The following is a 16,288-nucleotide window of genomic DNA, read 5'->3' on the forward strand; positions in this document are numbered from 1 at the left end:
CTGAGAAAATGTCCAGTACGCCAGATTACCAGTCCAGACCTGACCATGGCACAGCCTGTTCTAAAACACAAGTGATGAAATCCTCCTCTGAGTTTGGGATCCCAATCATAGAACAGGGAGGGGCATAGCCAACATATTATTGGACAAATGGAATGTTGTGGTTTGTATGCAGATCCACCATGTCAACACCAGATGAGAAAGGTTTCCATCAAGCTTTAGATAGTATTTGAATTAGTAGGCCTATAGATCTTTAGAATTAGTAGACGTCCCCTATGGGAGAAAATAAATAGATTCCCAGGCAACATCTCACTTGAGATTTGGTCTGGCAATAGTCAGGCTCCATCTTCACATTGATACAGCAGAGGTTTTTTTAACCAGTTAAGACACGCCGTTATAAATTTGCTGTTACCAGAATGGCAATGATCAAGTCATAGTGCATTACTTAAGGCCCTGTGTTATGTCATAGTAGTGTAGTACTATGGTAGTTCACTTTTCAATGGCTATTACAGCTTTCCACTGGGGGAACGACATGCATTATGGGGCTACTGACCTTAACTAATTTAAATTAAGGATTTTTCGCATTATTTGATTTTATCCCCAAGATCTCCACACATTTACGTACATGACCACCTGTAGTTAACGATGCATAATTTTAAAGAGACAACGATTAACATTTAACATTTCAAGAAAACACTACATTCCCCCCTGGCAGTAAGTGCCAAGCAGTATCCTGCAGTATTCTGTTTGGCAGCATGGGTTTTTTCCATTCAGCGTAGCAAAGAATAGTGCAACAGCATGGCACATCACATTTCTCAGGGCTTGATGGTGGCTGAAATAGCTTGTCTTGTTGGAGAGCATATCCACGGGAGAAATCTCTGGGTTTCACAACCTATTTGCCTCACACTGACCCAGCCTAACAGCCGACACGCTGCAGGCTTTTACTTTTAGATAGAAAACAACTGTTCCAACAGCGTCTTTTGTTTTACTTCAGCTATATCACACACATCAGAAAGTCTCCCAGGGCTCCGTGGCGAAAACGATCAGCAATTCATTTAGACTCGAGTTGACTGCCCCACGGGCAGAGTTTATGAGTCTGACCAGATTTTTTGTCAACATTCTCTGTGGAAAGGGGCTGAAATCAGTGCAAGATCATGATTGGTGAGTTCCACAGAAATGCCTTTTCTTATATGATGGAGACGGATGAGTCTGTAATTTCGATTCATTCATCTCATTCTTATTTAAATCAATTATCATATAATAGAACTAAAAAAAACAGAACTTAATAAAATGACAACTCAATAATAGAGTTTTTAATTAAAAAATGAAAAGTACGAGACAACAGTCCCTAGCCTATTTTGCAAGACCACGCTTGGGTTGAGGCCTAAAATCAGCCTGTGATATAACGCAGTCTGCATGACACATACAGCACATACCAGAGGCATTACGAATGGCATATAGAAACTAGGATGTTGGCACATTCCTTCTAACTTCTCAAATTACTGAGATAATATTCCAGAGATATCTGGCATATCACACTTGTTATCACCAAGCAAACAAAAGTTTTGTCAACATACCAGGTTTTAATAAATCAAGATTAGACAGATATAAACATAATGAAAACATCACCGTGTTAAGAAAACATACAGGGTTGTGTTACACCAGGAGCGTTTTCACCACGATAAGATCTCCTGTGGCCCCCATGTGAAAGGATATGCCCTGAACACAGCAGCTGAGCACCACACAACCAGCCAACCGCAGTGTGTCTCAGTTCAAGCCCTCAAAACGGCTACTTCAGACCCTTGTTATCGGCCATCTACGCCTTCTTCGGAGACAGACATTGACATGTTTTCCTTGATGGTTGGCTGGCATGCCTGCCGTTGGTGTGTGTGTGTTTCTGTATATCTGTTGGTTGGTCGTGGTGGCTCATCAAAGTAAGAACGTAATAGCCCCAACATTTTTCACCTAAAGCGTGTTCTGACAAGGAGCTCTTGTTAAAAAGAGCAGCTTGAAAGCCTCTGAAAAGGAACAGGTCTTCTGGGTTACTTTCTCTCACTGATAAGTGAGACACATTTTTCAAAGTGGTGTTTCCGTGTCAAGTCAAGTCAAGTAGTCAAGTCAAGTAGGTTTTATTGTCAATTTCTTTACATGCACTGGTCATACAAAGAATTTGAAATTACATTTCTTGCTTTCCCATTAGACTAATCTAGGTAAGGACATAGACAGTATAGACATAGACAGTACTTATACATGGACTTAAGACAGTATGGACATAGACAGTGCTCATACAGACATTTAAAGTGCAAGACTGGACAACAGAAGACTTGTAGAGGACATACATTAAGAGGTATCTGTTGTGCTTTTGTGCTTTTCCTAAAAAAAGTCCTTTATAGCGTTCTGACATGGTAATAGTAGCATTTTGAAGAAAATAAATATTAAAAAAAGGTCTGTCAAGTACACCAGCAGCAGTGTGTGTGTGTGTGTGTGTGTGTGTGTGTGTGTGTGTGTGTGTGTGTGTGTGTGTGTGTGTGTGTGTGTGTGTTTAGTGCAGGTAGAAGGTGCGGTGTGCGTCTTGTGTGTGTGTTCGTGTGTCTGTGTGTGTGTGTGTGTGTGTGTGTGTGTGTGTGTGTGTGTGTGTGTGTGTGTGTGTGTGTGTGTGTGTGTGTGTGTGTGTGTGTCAGTGTGTGTATGTTTGGGTTTAGTGCAGAAAGTGCAGTGTGCTTGTGTGTGTGTGTGTGTGTGTGTGTGTGTGTGTGTGTGTGTGTGTGTGTGTGTGTGTGTGTGTGTGTGTGCATGTTTTGAGTTAGTGCAGGTTGAAAGTTCAGTCACGAGTATAGTAGTGCAGGTGGAATGTTCAGTCGCAGATATGGTGGTGGGGGGATGGGGGGGGGGGGTTGTCAGTGGCCTTGCTGGCTAGAGGCTGACAGTGGAGGGAGAGTGGGTTGAGTGTTCAGCATCTTGATCGCTTGGTGCATTGTGCTGCTCGCCAGCCTGGTGGTACGGGAACGGAGGCGCCTGTACCTCTTTCCAGAGGGCAGGAGGCTGAGCAGTTTGTGTGCAGGGTGGCTTGTGTCTTTGATGATCATCAGTGCTTTCCGGGTGAGGCGTGTGGTGTAAATGTCCTGCAGGGAGGGGAGTGGTACTCCAATGATCTTCTTCGCTGTGTTCACAACACGCTGGAGTGTCTTCCTGTTCCTGTGTGTGTGTGTGTGTGTGTGTGTGAAGGGGAAGGGGAAGGGCAGCGTAAGATCAAAAAGCTCCTTGAATCCATTTCTGACGTGTTGAGAAAATAACCTATTTCCATGAAGACTTGCATGCTATATGGCTCACAGGCTAATGCTCTTTCCATGACCTTGCCAGACAACCTTGACAACCTGAGCCCAGTGCACTTCCATATCATCAAACAGGGACAGATTATGACTCCATCGGCCCCCCGGGCAAGATAACAAGAAATACCCCCCTCCATAGAATCATGAGCCTCCAAGTTTTGGGTGTTTAGTAAAGATATTTGAGAGGCTTTATTGTTGGGCGTTTGACCCCGGATAACATTTGGAAATATGGTAGTTAAAAGTACACTTTAAACACAATGTGATAACATAAATATTGACCAATAATGAAGTGTGTTTTTTGTAGTGCAGAGACTTGGCCTTCAGGGCCCCAATTGGCTCTTGGGCCTGAGCCCGGTAGGCCTGTGCATTAATACGTCCTTGCATTCAAATGGTGATATACTGTAAATACAAAATTAATACACATGCATTACACAAACTTGTCAAACCTCAAAGTGTATTATTGTAAGTGTTTATTTATATTACATTAGGCCTATATTTATATTATATTATATTATATTATATTATATTATATTATATTATATTATATTATATTATAGGCTACTCTAGGTAATGAGATTTGAATTATGCTGTCTTATACAATTAGAACATATTTGGACACAAAAACTGTTCGCTCCACTGTGCCAGAGTGTGGGTGGGCTTGCCTAATTGCGACGCCATCAGTTACAAAAACCTGCGCCTGCATGCTCTGCATCACGTCCGGTGTTTAATCAACCACTTTGGCGTGCCAGCCCAGGCAACACATTAATGCTGCCACACACACACAGAAACACAGACAGAGCAACAGACGCATAACATCCTGCTGCTCAGACACTTTCCCCTTTTTTAACGTTCTCTCTTCTCCCCGCCGCCATCATCATCATCATCATCATCATATTGATTATACCGTGTCACACTTGGCGGTGTTCACAGGAATTCAGACTCTTCTCTCCTCTCATCTCGTCTCCTCTCGTATTAATGTGTCGACGCATGAGTTGGCGTAACAGCAGAGCAGACATCGACACGACAGCTTTGAGCCAGGAATGTAAGCATAATCAAGAGGGAGATCGTAATAGCAACAAGAAAGCAAGCAAGCAAGCAACAGGGCCACTTCAAGTTATTTGGGGGCCGTAGGCTAGATAAAGGTAGGCCTACCACCCCCACCACCACCTCTGCAATCATAATTAAGAGGGAGATCGTCGCAACAAGCAAGCAACAGGGCCATGTTACGGTATTTGGGGGCCCTCCTTTTCAAGCTATTGAGGGCCCCCCTCAAGAGATATTTCGATAGCAGTATTATTGCACTTTTCAGGCATTGCATTTTGCCAAACTCGCAAAGTTGTCACTGTTGTCATTTGCAAATGCAAGTACAGAACCAGTCGTTTCCAGGGGCCTCCCTTTCATCTGGGGGCACTAGCCAATTGCCTACTTTGCTTGCCTGTTGATGACAGACCTAGCAAGCAAGTCAACCCAGCATCCATTTAGTATTTATTAAAACGAGAAGCTGTTTTATGCGGAACACGCAGTGGCTCACAGCTAACAGCTTTCAGCCTAACTCGTTGGGAGTTTCTGGGAAACTCAGTCGTCATGCTCGAAGAAGCCAATCTCTGGAGCCTGGTGTGCCGTGAGTGAGCAAGCACACACAGCTAGTTGGCTACACTACCAGAGGCTAATCCCGTCATACAGAGAAGAAGGCCTCGAGGGTGTGTGTGAACGCGTGTGTGTACAACGTACGTGCATGTGTGTGTGTGTGTGTGTGTGTGTGAGTGTGTGTGTGTGTGTGTGAGAGAGTGAGTGTGTGTGTACGTGTGTGTGTACGAGTGTGTACATGTGTGTGTGGTGGGGGGAGGGACGGGTTCTTAGGGGGGCACAAAGTGGGTACAAAGGCGTTAATACCACTGCTGGGGATGGCAAAGACGGCGTTCGTTTCCAAAGCAGGACAAAAAAAAGAAAAGAAGCAAATACAGCACATACAAACACACAGTGGGACGGACAGTCAATCAGGCTTGAGGGAGGGGGGGGGGAGATGGGCGTGGGCGTGGGCAGATGAATCTGTGTGCATGCTAAGCTGGTAATGAAGAGGAGGAGGAGGAGGTTGGGTGTTTGTGTATGGTATGTGAGGAGGAGGAGAAGAGTAGAGGAGTTGAGGAGGTTGTGTGGGTGTGTGTGTGTGTGTGTGTGTGTGAGGGGGTGGTGTGTGTGTGTGTGTGTAGTGGGATCTACCGCAGAGGGAGAGGTTGATGGTGTGTGTGTATGTGTGGTGGTGGGGGAAATTGGCTGAGATTGTGTGTGTGTGGGGGGGGGGGGGACGTTGCATGTGTGCTGTGTGTATAGTGTGTGTGCTGTGTGTGTGTATAAGTACCACTCCGCCAGGATGTCCCGTGGTACATGTGTGTGTTGTGGTGTGTGTGTGTGTGTGTGAGAGAGTGTAGTGGGAGCTACTACAGAGGGAGAGGTTGGTGGTGGTTTGTGGTGATGGGGGAAGTGTGGGGGGTATGTGTGTGTGTGTGTTTTGTGTGTGTGTGTGGGGGGGGGGGGGGGGTGCATGTGTGTGTGTGTGTTTGTAGTGAGTGTGCTTTGTATGTGTGTGTGTGTGTGTGCGTGTGTGTGTGTGTGTGTGTGTGTGTGTGTGTGTGTGTGTGTTTGAATAAGTACCACTCCGCCAGGATGTCCCGTGGTACGTGTGTGTGTGTGTGTGTGTGTGTGTGTGTGTGTGTGTGTGTGTGTGTGTGTGTGTGTGTGTGTGTGCGTGTGTGTGTGTGTGTGTGCGTGTGTGTGTGTGTGTGTGTGTGTGTAGTGTGTACCACTCCACCAGGACGTCCCGTGGTGCATGTGTGTAGTGTACTGCTCCGCAGGCCCACAGGCCCGCAGGTGCTGGTTTGATTTGGCACGGTAGATTAGGCGGCGGAGGAAAAACGAAAAACGCAAAAGCGAAACGCAGAGACAGAAGCTACATAACACGGGTAATCCGCCTGGGCTTTTCACACACACACTTTTCTATTCTATAGGTTTTCATCTGGCCCGTTATCCGCTATCTGAGACTGCCGAAGACTCTTGTAGTGCTCCCGGTAGGGGACCCGCTGTTAAGCTTTCACTCTTGTTGTCAGTGGCGTGCACCCCTCCCCACCCCCACCCCCCAATCCCTCATCTCCTTTCACGGGCTCCTCACATGGACCAAGGCACACACACACATACACACACGCACATGTAACATAGCCCCCACACTGTTGTTGAACGTCACTTTCCATTTTCGAGATTTACATGCACACACAAATGTGGTATGTGTGGTCATGTCAAGGACAAAGCTAGGGGCTAGGCGAGGTTAGCCAGATGAAAAAAAAATATAGAGAGAGTTTCACTCGAGTAAATCTTAATGCGCTTGCTTGCTTGGCCTGCAAACAGCTGACAAGTTTAAAGAAGGGGAGGAAAAAAAATCCTCCCTTTTAATTTCCTGTGCTGATAATTCCACATGATCTTAAGCTTTTTTTTTTGGAGGGAGCCGTCAGAAGCCTCCATTTCCTCTTTGTGTGTTGTGTCCGCCGCCCGCCACTGCGTAAGAGTCTCTCTGCTTCATCCATGCCTCTGTAACCCCCTACTGAGATGGACTCCCAGAGTGCCATGAAGATACTGCAGATTTTTCGCACAAGCGATCTGTGTCTAAATTTGCTTAGCGAAACAAACACGACTGGCTGGCAGTGAGTGCACCATCGCAGTTCTCCTCTGCAGCCCTTGAGCAATGCCTTGGCGCGCTGTTGGCATGCAGACACATACAAACTCTCTCTCCTTCTCCCTACCCCCCTCACACACACATGCGCACACACACACACACATGTGCGCGCGCGCACACACACACACACACACAACACACACAACAGTCACACACACACACAAAAAGCTAGAGGATGCAAATCTACATCCCGAAATTGCCTGTGTTTTCCAAAAATAAACATGTTTGTCTCCTTCTGCCTCTCCTCACGTGGGATGGAGATTGAGATTGTCGTCTACAGCGAAACCCCAGACATTTTTAAGACTCACTCAACGACATCCGAGAAGGAGACACACCGACAGCCTCTCTGCCTCCCAGACACTTAAATTACCCTCTGTAAAATGAGCTAGAACTCACGTTTTTATTTTTATTTTTTACAATAATTCCAGAGTGATCCCTGTGTATATCTGTTATTAAAAGCTTCCTATCTCATGTCAACAAACACATGAGGAACATCAGACAAAGGGGATCTTAAAGGATCTGCGAACAAAAACCAAGAGGTCTCAAGAGAGTGGGCTGATACTTGTTGTGACCTCCATACTTACATCATTCCGAAACCGAAAACCACCTACCTACATGATGGGGACAAGACTATACTAAAGCATTGTTTTCCACAGAGGTGAGGTTTAGGGTGACCAAGACAAGACGCTTGGCCTTTACAAGGGAAAACAAAAGCCTCTATATATTATAGTGTCAGCTTGTGAAAACTGTGCCGCTACCCCGAACTTGTGTTCTCATAGGCTGCGCATATTTAATCTTAACACGAATAAAAATGATAAGGGGGACACGCACGTTACCACTACAGACTGTTTCAAACAAATGCACAGAAATTGCTCCAGTTGATCTAGAGAAGAGGGGTCAACGTCTCGTAAAAACAAACCACCCAAAGGTCACACAAGAAAGGCCCTCATAAAGCAAGGCTCAAAGGTCACCTTTGAGTGTCACCAGGGGTTAAACCACAAAAGCCATGTAACCCTACATAGGATAGTGTGACCTGCCTTTCCCATCATTGTCTCCCCACCCCCCTTACACAGAGAACAAAAAAAGACATGTAAGGATTAAAATGGTGGAAACAACACCATGATCTAATTTCGTAACAATAACATGACTCCCGTCTCTCTGGCTAAGATTTACAAGTTACGTTACACATACAGCACGGCACGGCCATGATTACATTTCCAAATAAATGTCAGCTTGAGAAGTTACACAGCACGCAAGCACCCCATTTTAGCTGGGCCAAGAACAGATATGTTGTTTGAAATAAGGAGCTTAGTTTTGGCACCTGTTGGCCGGGACAAATGAACACATTAGAGTAGTGCGGGCAGGATCGACTCAGTGGGGGGTCTCCCCTTGCCCTGAGAAAATGGTTGGCTGCTGGTAATCGATACCCCCCCATCAAGAAATCCAGCAGAGGGAGACAAAGGGGTTAGGGGTCCAGGGCACAGGGGAGAATGTCGGGCCCCCAGGGGACAATTTCGAGTTGGGTCTCCATGATATTGTCCTGTATGTATTGGGTGGGGGGGAGCCTTTCAGATAACTTTGTCCCGAGCCTGGCCAAAGATGTCAGCGCCCCTGCCCTCTCTCCACTTTTGTGATCCTTCTCAGCCCACTTTGGCCCTATAGAGTGCAACTCAAGTGGATGAAACGATTGAGCTTGGGTTTCCCAGTGTGTGTGTGTGTGTGTGTGTGTGTGTGTGTGTGTGTGCGCCCCACCCCTCAACTCTGTGCTCACTGACTACCATGGCCTCACTATAGACTCCTCTGTTACTGCTGGGTAACTCTCTCTGTAGTACATGCTCCCTGGTCTTCACTCTCAAGCTGTGTCTCAGAATCTACAGGGGATAAGGTTAGGTTAGGCCATGCAAGACTGACAGATTAAGAATGATATAGAACGACAAGAGGGTGAATGGGGTGAGAGGGGGGGTGTTGAGAGAGATGGACCGAGACAGAGAAAGAGAAAGAGAGAGAGAGAGAGAGAGAGAGAGAGAGAGAGAGAGAGAGAGAGAGAGAGAGAGAGAGAGAGAGAGAGAGAGAGTGAGAGAGAGAGAGAGAGAAAACACGAGATGGAGAGAGAGAGGAAGGAAAAAGAATAAAGAAATAAAGAAAGATCCTGACTAGAAAAAAGCTGAACAAGATAAAAACAAAAAAAACAAAGGCAGCAAGGCCAGGCAAGTTTACCCCACGGTCACACACTGCTCTTAGCGCTGACAGAGATAGATGCTTCCACCAGGCTGAAATAAAGGTCTGATAACAGAATAGGGGCCAGTGGACAGAATAGGGTCCAGTGGGTATTTCGGGGGAGAGAGAGGGAGAGAGAGAGAGAGAGAGAGAGAGGGAGGGAGAGAGAGAGAGAGAGAGAGAGGAAGTGAGGAAGTGAAGTGTGGGTAGGGGGGTATGCACTTGACTTGGGAGTAAAGTAGTCCAATGCAAACGAGATAGGGAAAGTGAGACTGGAAGAGACGAGCGGGTTGCAGGCAAGTGGCAGCTGGTGAAAAGGTGAAGGAAGGCAAGGGTGATGGGGCCACAATGTGCTCAAGACGAGAACAGGGGGGCGGGGGAGATAGGGACAGAAAAAGAGAAGAGAGAGAGGTTGACTTACAGTATTTCTCAATTGGTTTTGTACATTTCTCGAATCTCTCTCGCAATTTGCAAAACATAATATTCATTCTCAAAACAGCTTTAACAAATGGCAAAACACGGTGGATAACCTGCAAAACCAAGTCTCTTGCTCAAAATCCTTATTTGTCTTTCAAAACTACGTTTTTTGTGTCAATAAACGTATCAGCGCCAGCAGAATGGTTAGTCATTGTGTCATAGTGTATGGACAAGCTTGTCAAATCAATTTCTCATGTTGTCAATTGAATAGTACACTCTTGAGGATCTTTTCTGAAGCGAAATGCTGTTTAGATTGGATGGGAAATGTTGTAAATTCAGTTTTATATTACATTGATCAGATAAGATTGAGATAGTTTCATGCATTCAGTGACAAAGCTTTTTGAGTGATATGACAAAAGCAATTGATAACGTACGAAATCACTGAGAATTGTACACAGCCATGGCATGGTGGACGAGAGCATTTGCTATATGCCGAAAACAATGAGAAACTGATTTGACCATGTGCACAGGTAACACCAGGAAGTCACAATTGAACAAAGACTTTTGAGAATCATTATTCTGTTGTCAGAAATGTACAAAACCAATTGAGAAAAACTGTAAGAAGACAGAGAGGAAGCAATGGTAGGAGGGAGAGAGAAACAGAGTGCAATAAAGTAGATGTGTGAGAGAGAGAAGGATTGACTTAAGAAAAGAGAGTGAGACAGATGGAGAGAGAAAAATATACTGTAGAGTGAGGGAGAGATGAGGAGAGACAGAGGAAGAGAGGGAAAAATAGAGAGCATGACTAGAAGAAAGAGGAAGAAATGAATGGAGGGAGTGAGCATTAGTTCAGCGTGCGAGAAAACAGAGGGATGGAGTGAGGGAGAGGTGGGGAGAAGGACCGAAACAAAGGGGAGAGAGAGATAATTTTTAGAGTTAGTGTGAGAAACACATGGAGATATAGAGAAACGCATTGAGAGAGGAGAGAGGAGGAGACTGACTGAGAGCATGACTTTAGAAGAGAGAGCAAGAAACAGATAGAGAAAGAGTGACAGGGAGAGAAAGATGGATGAAGAGAGGCGGATTGAGCGAGGTAGAGATGAGGAGTGAAAGAAGAGAGAGAGAGAGAGAGAGAGAGAGAGAGAGAGAGAGAGAGAGAGAGAGAGAGAGAGAGAGTTGTAATGAGGTAGGGCACTCTGATATCTGTAGTGGTGGTGGTTGGGCTGGGAGAGGGGCTGGGCAGGCAGGCAAGCAAACAGTAAGAAAAGACAGGCAGGCAAGCACGCAGGCAGACAGGCATGCATGCAGGCAGGCAGACAGATAGGCATGCAAGCAGGAAGGCAGGCAGGTAGGCAGGCACGCAGACAGGAAGGCAAGCAGGCACGCAAACAGGCAGGCAGACAGACAGACATGCAGACAGACAGGCAGGCAGACAGACAGACAGCAGGCATGCAAGCAGGCACAGGCAGACAAGCATGCAGGCAGACAAGCAGGCAGGCAAGCACACAGGCAGACAGACAGGCAGGCAGACAGACAGGCATGCAAGCAAGCAGGCATGCAGACAGCAGGCAGAGAGACAGGCATGCAGACAGACAGACAGCAGGCATGCAAGCAGGCACAGGCAGGCCCTGCAGCGAGGCGAGTAGAGGGGTCCAGAGAAGCATTCTTCTCTCTGTTCCTGAGGCTTATCAGGTTCCACCGGGGCCAGCGAGCCGCATGGGAAAGCTGTGAGGCAGACTAAAGGAGCCCTTTATAGATCAGAAGCGACAGAGAACAGGGGGGGGGGGGGGTTTGGTGGGGAGGAGAGGAGAGGAGGGGGGGGGAGAAGGGGGGAGGGGGAGGAGGAGGAGGGCAGGGAGCGCGAGGGGGAGTGGGAAGAGAGAGAGAGAGAGAGAGAGAGTGAGAGAGAGAGAGAGAGAGAGAGAGAGAGAGTGAGAGAGAGAGAGAGAGAGAGAACACAGAGGAACAGGGGGGGCATATTGAGTGTGAAAGAATAGAAAATGGCAAATGGACTGAAAAATGGAAGCAGTAAGGCAAGAGATTTTGATTTGGGAATGAAGATTGGGTAGGTAGGGGGTTGAGAAAGGTGGATGGAGGTGGGGTAGGATGCGGGGAGGGGCGGAGGGTCAGAATGAGGGAGCAGCACTTGGACAGAGAAGAGAAGTGTTCTCATGCCTCATCAACTACCCATGTTAAGGTCTACCACAGGATGGTCCTGCGGGGACTTCAGGAACATGGACAGACAGATGGCAGACAATGTGTGCCCAGTCCGTAGGATTTGAATCGAAAGACAGCATTTAGTGATAAGACTATCATTCCTTCCCTGTTCCTTACTCTCTCCCTCTCCCAGCTCCTGCATAATGCCTGATGTTGGACACTATAGAGAGAGGATTGTGTGTGTAACTGCAAAACTAAGAGATATCTGGATTGACTAGAGATCCTAATAGACTATTAGAGCAAAATGTTCTTGCACAAAAATAGTCGCAGTCAGCAGAAAGGTAGCGAGGAGCTAGCAGCCATTCATGTGTGAAAACGAAATACAATCGGGACCTGTCCTGCAGATTCAGAATGCAGATATTTCCAGCTAAGCAGAGTGGGCTGGCCATCGGTGGGACTTGGAGCAGCTCAGCAGCAGACACAATTAAAACTTTCCAGTTTAACCTCGCAATGAGTTTCTCAACAGAAACTCAATACTTGGCGATACTTGATGGGAAAGAGTGGAGAGCTTGACAAAAAAAGCAAGATGCTCGACAGACAGATAGGTCTACAGAGCCTAGATCATGTTGAAAACTAAATCGAACAGATTAATTTGGGTTAGGCCTACCAAACTAGCTGCAACGAATTCATGACTTAATAAAAAAAAAAATTTCTTTCCCTGATTTTATGTTAGGGTTGCCTATGTCTGACAAAAAAAACCTGGATTCAAACTCAATCGACCTTTTTGCAGTACGCAATAGTATTCTTCATTCAGTTAACAGGAAAGGCCTACCTTTTCCCCCAGGACACACCATTAAAATTGGGACAATCTCAAAAACCGGGACAGGTAGCAATATTTATTCAATAGCCTACAATTTGTAGGCAGGGCCAGCCCATTCCAAGCTTTAAGGCTATGGGGCCTCAATCAAAATTTCATTTGGGGCACCCATAGGCCTACCACCACCTACTCAGCATCAACTGCTTCATAAGCTAATTTTATAAGTGATGGGTGCGTTAGGACATAGGCTATAATAGGCTAGCTGCCAGTATCGTGTATCACAACGGAATATCTTAGTTTCGTATCAAAGCTTTACTCTTTGCTATATTCTGCATCTCCTGTAGGGTTTTTAGGCTACAACTAAAAGTGGTCCATGAAAAATGACGTCATACCCAGTCATTCAGATGTCCCCACAGATAGGCCTACTCTAGGAAGACTTATAAGGGCTGTGATGTCCCCCGATATATAATGCAGTCCCTCCAGGAATTCGCAATGTTGCGATTTGCAACTTTTTCCTAACTTCAATGAATTCCCGCGAATTCTGCGAGACAGCGCAACTTTAACCAATCACCGCGATTTCCCGCAACTTTGAACCAATCCATGTCCGTAACGTGTTGCGCTGACTTCAAGTAGATGCATAAATATGCCTGTGTTTGCATTTGAAAGCCTAAAACTCTGCCATAAACATGTTATCTGGGAATGGTCCTTGTGAAAGAACATGGTTTGCTGAAACAAATAAGGCATTAAGGGTGGTAAACTGTAATCTATTATCTATTGCTGTAATCTATTGTAGCCTACATCATTTGGAGCACTGAGCTAGACTATGGGTGTGGGAGCACACACAAAAAAATGGCATCTATTCTATAGGGTGCCTCAATACGGTAGAGTCTGGCAGTCTGATCTACAGCAGAGAACACCTCTACAACAACAATTGTATATCACTTAAATTGTATTGGCCCGATTCAAAACTTAGTGCATGAACATGCCATGAGGAGGAAAATTCGTATCATTCACTATAATAGCCTGACCAGAGGAGTGTTTTCACCGAACAGCGTTTGTATCATACACTGAGAGTTCCTACAAGGAAGAGTGCAGAGACTGGATAAAATTAACTCCAAGAATTTCTGAAGAGTGGACATGGATGCTTATCTCGATGGTGAGTGCTCGCATTTTAAAGGAACGTTGGTGGTGTAAAAACCCGGTGGCAGGTGGTCTGATGAGCCATAGCCTACTCTACTTTCGTAGCAGGTGGAATAAGGCAGGTCTGGCTAACTGGCAAGGCAGTGGGGTGAATTTCTCCACGCTTTTTATCTGAAAATTTTGGATGGCAGCGCTCGCCATTAATGACCCAAATACAGTGGCTTCAAAAAGTCTACACACCCCTCTTCAAATGTCAGGTTTTTGTGATGTAAAAAAATGACCGAAAGACAAATAAATTCACAGCTTTTTCCACCTTCAATCTAAACTATTAACCTATACAATGCAATTGAGAAACAAGCATAAAGCTTTAAATGGAAACAATAGAAAATAAAAAACTTCAATTAACATGGTTGCATAAATATACACACCCTTAAATTAATACTTAGTTGCAGCACCTTTGGCTTGTGGGCCATTCCAAAACCTCAATATTATTCTGGTGAAGCCATTCTTTTTGTAGACTTAGGCGTGTGCTTGGAGAAATTGTCGTTCTGAAAGATTAGTTCCTCTGCATCTTCATCTTTCTACCAGGGGGCCGAAGGTTTTGTGCCACTACCACGGCCCCTGTGGAAATTTTCATAATTCTCTCCTCCATAATGAAGGCCCCAGTTACAACTGAAGAAAAGCAGCACAAAAGAACAATGCTGCCACCACCATACTTCATGTTAGGTATGGTGTTATTGGGGTGATGTTTTGTGCCAAATATACCCTTTGGAATTATGACCAAGTTCAATCTCTTGGTGGAGTAAATCTAGCAAAAAATACTTCTGTAATCTCCCAAATGCATGTGAGAAGATATGTTATGGTCAGGTGAAACCGAGGTCGAACATTTTGGACATAATTCCAAGAGGTAAGTTATGTTTGGCACAAAAACAACACTACATTGCCAAGGTAACGCCATGCGTAAAGTGAAGCATGGTGGTGGCAGCATCATGCTATGTGACTGTTGTTCTTCTGCTGTAACTGGGGCTTAAGTCAGGGAGGCAGGAATTATGAACAGTTCCACAGGGGCCATTGTAGAGGCACAAAACCTTCTGCCCCCTGTTAGAAAGGTGATGATGCAGATGAACTTAATCATTCAGAACGACAATTACCTCAGACACATGCCAAAAATCAACAAAAAATGGCTTCATTAGAATAAGATTGAGGTTTTGGAATGGCCCAGACAGAGTTCAGACCTGTATGACACGGAACATCCGTTGGGCGATCTGAGAAGGACTGTGCAGATGAGATGCATTCGCAATCTGTCAGATTTGGAGTGCTTTTGCAAAGATAAGTGGAAAAAATTGTCACATCAACGTTTGCCATGCTGATAGAGTCTTACTCAAAAAAGACTGAGTACTGTAATCGAAGGAAATGTGCTGCAACAAGGTATTAGTTCAAGGGTGTGCATATTTATGCAACCATGTTAATTCAAGTTTTTTATTTTCTATTCTTTCCCTTTAAAGCTTTGGGTTTGTTTTTCAACTGCATTGTGCAGGATAATAGTTTAGGTTTAAGTGGGAAAAGTTGTGAAATGATTTGTCTTTCTGTCATTTTTTTACATGACAAAAACCTGGAATTTGAACAGGGGTGTGTAGACTTTTGGGAGGCACTGTAAATAGGCCTGTCATTATTTTATTGTTTGAAAGCCCGCTACGCAGCTTATGAGGTTACTACCTAGCAGTGTTGGGAGAAACTCGTTACAAAAGTAACTAATTACTGTAATGCATTACCTTTTTGAGTAACGCAGTAATGTAACTGATTACAGGGGAAAAAAATCGGTAATATGTCCTCGTTGCAATGCAAGTAACTTGCACATTAAAACACATTTTTTCACCAAAATTTTGTGTGGGTATTTTGTTTTCTTCACACAGTGTTTGCAGATCACCGCGAGATCAGCTATTGCCTACGATAGCCTACGTCCGCGCAGAGATTTTAAAGTTTCACGCAGAACATTGCTTCCTCTTTCACGCTTCGTCTCTCGAAATGGCAGGCTGACAAAGGATGACCGATACAGAAGATCCAGCTTGCTCGTTTTCAAGATGGGTATATGCCCACTACTTTGACTCCATTGAAAATAAGGACGGCAAGAACATTTAAGTTAAATGCACACTGTACTTGAAACCCAAACCGCTTTCCACGTCGAAAAACAGTAGCCTACAAACAATTTGACGATTTGAAGAGGTGCCATAGCACCACCAAATTAGTCAGGAAAGGAGGGGATGCATCCCATTCGCACGAGACAGGGACACGGCAGGGTAGGCTATCCGACGGGGGGGATGAGTAGGCCTATGTTGCACCCCCCTCACTTTTGTTCAACTAAACATCACTAAAATTGGAATAAATCAATTTGAAATAAAAATATTATAGGCATCTTGGCTCATTAATGCTTATTATATTTCATTGTAGCTTCAGCTGTAGCCTACTTATCAAGCCTCAACTCCACTATCG

Source organism: Engraulis encrasicolus, chromosome 12, assembly GCF_034702125.1.
Source record: "Engraulis encrasicolus isolate BLACKSEA-1 chromosome 12, IST_EnEncr_1.0, whole genome shotgun sequence".
NCBI lineage: Eukaryota > Metazoa > Chordata > Actinopteri > Clupeiformes > Engraulidae > Engraulis > Engraulis encrasicolus.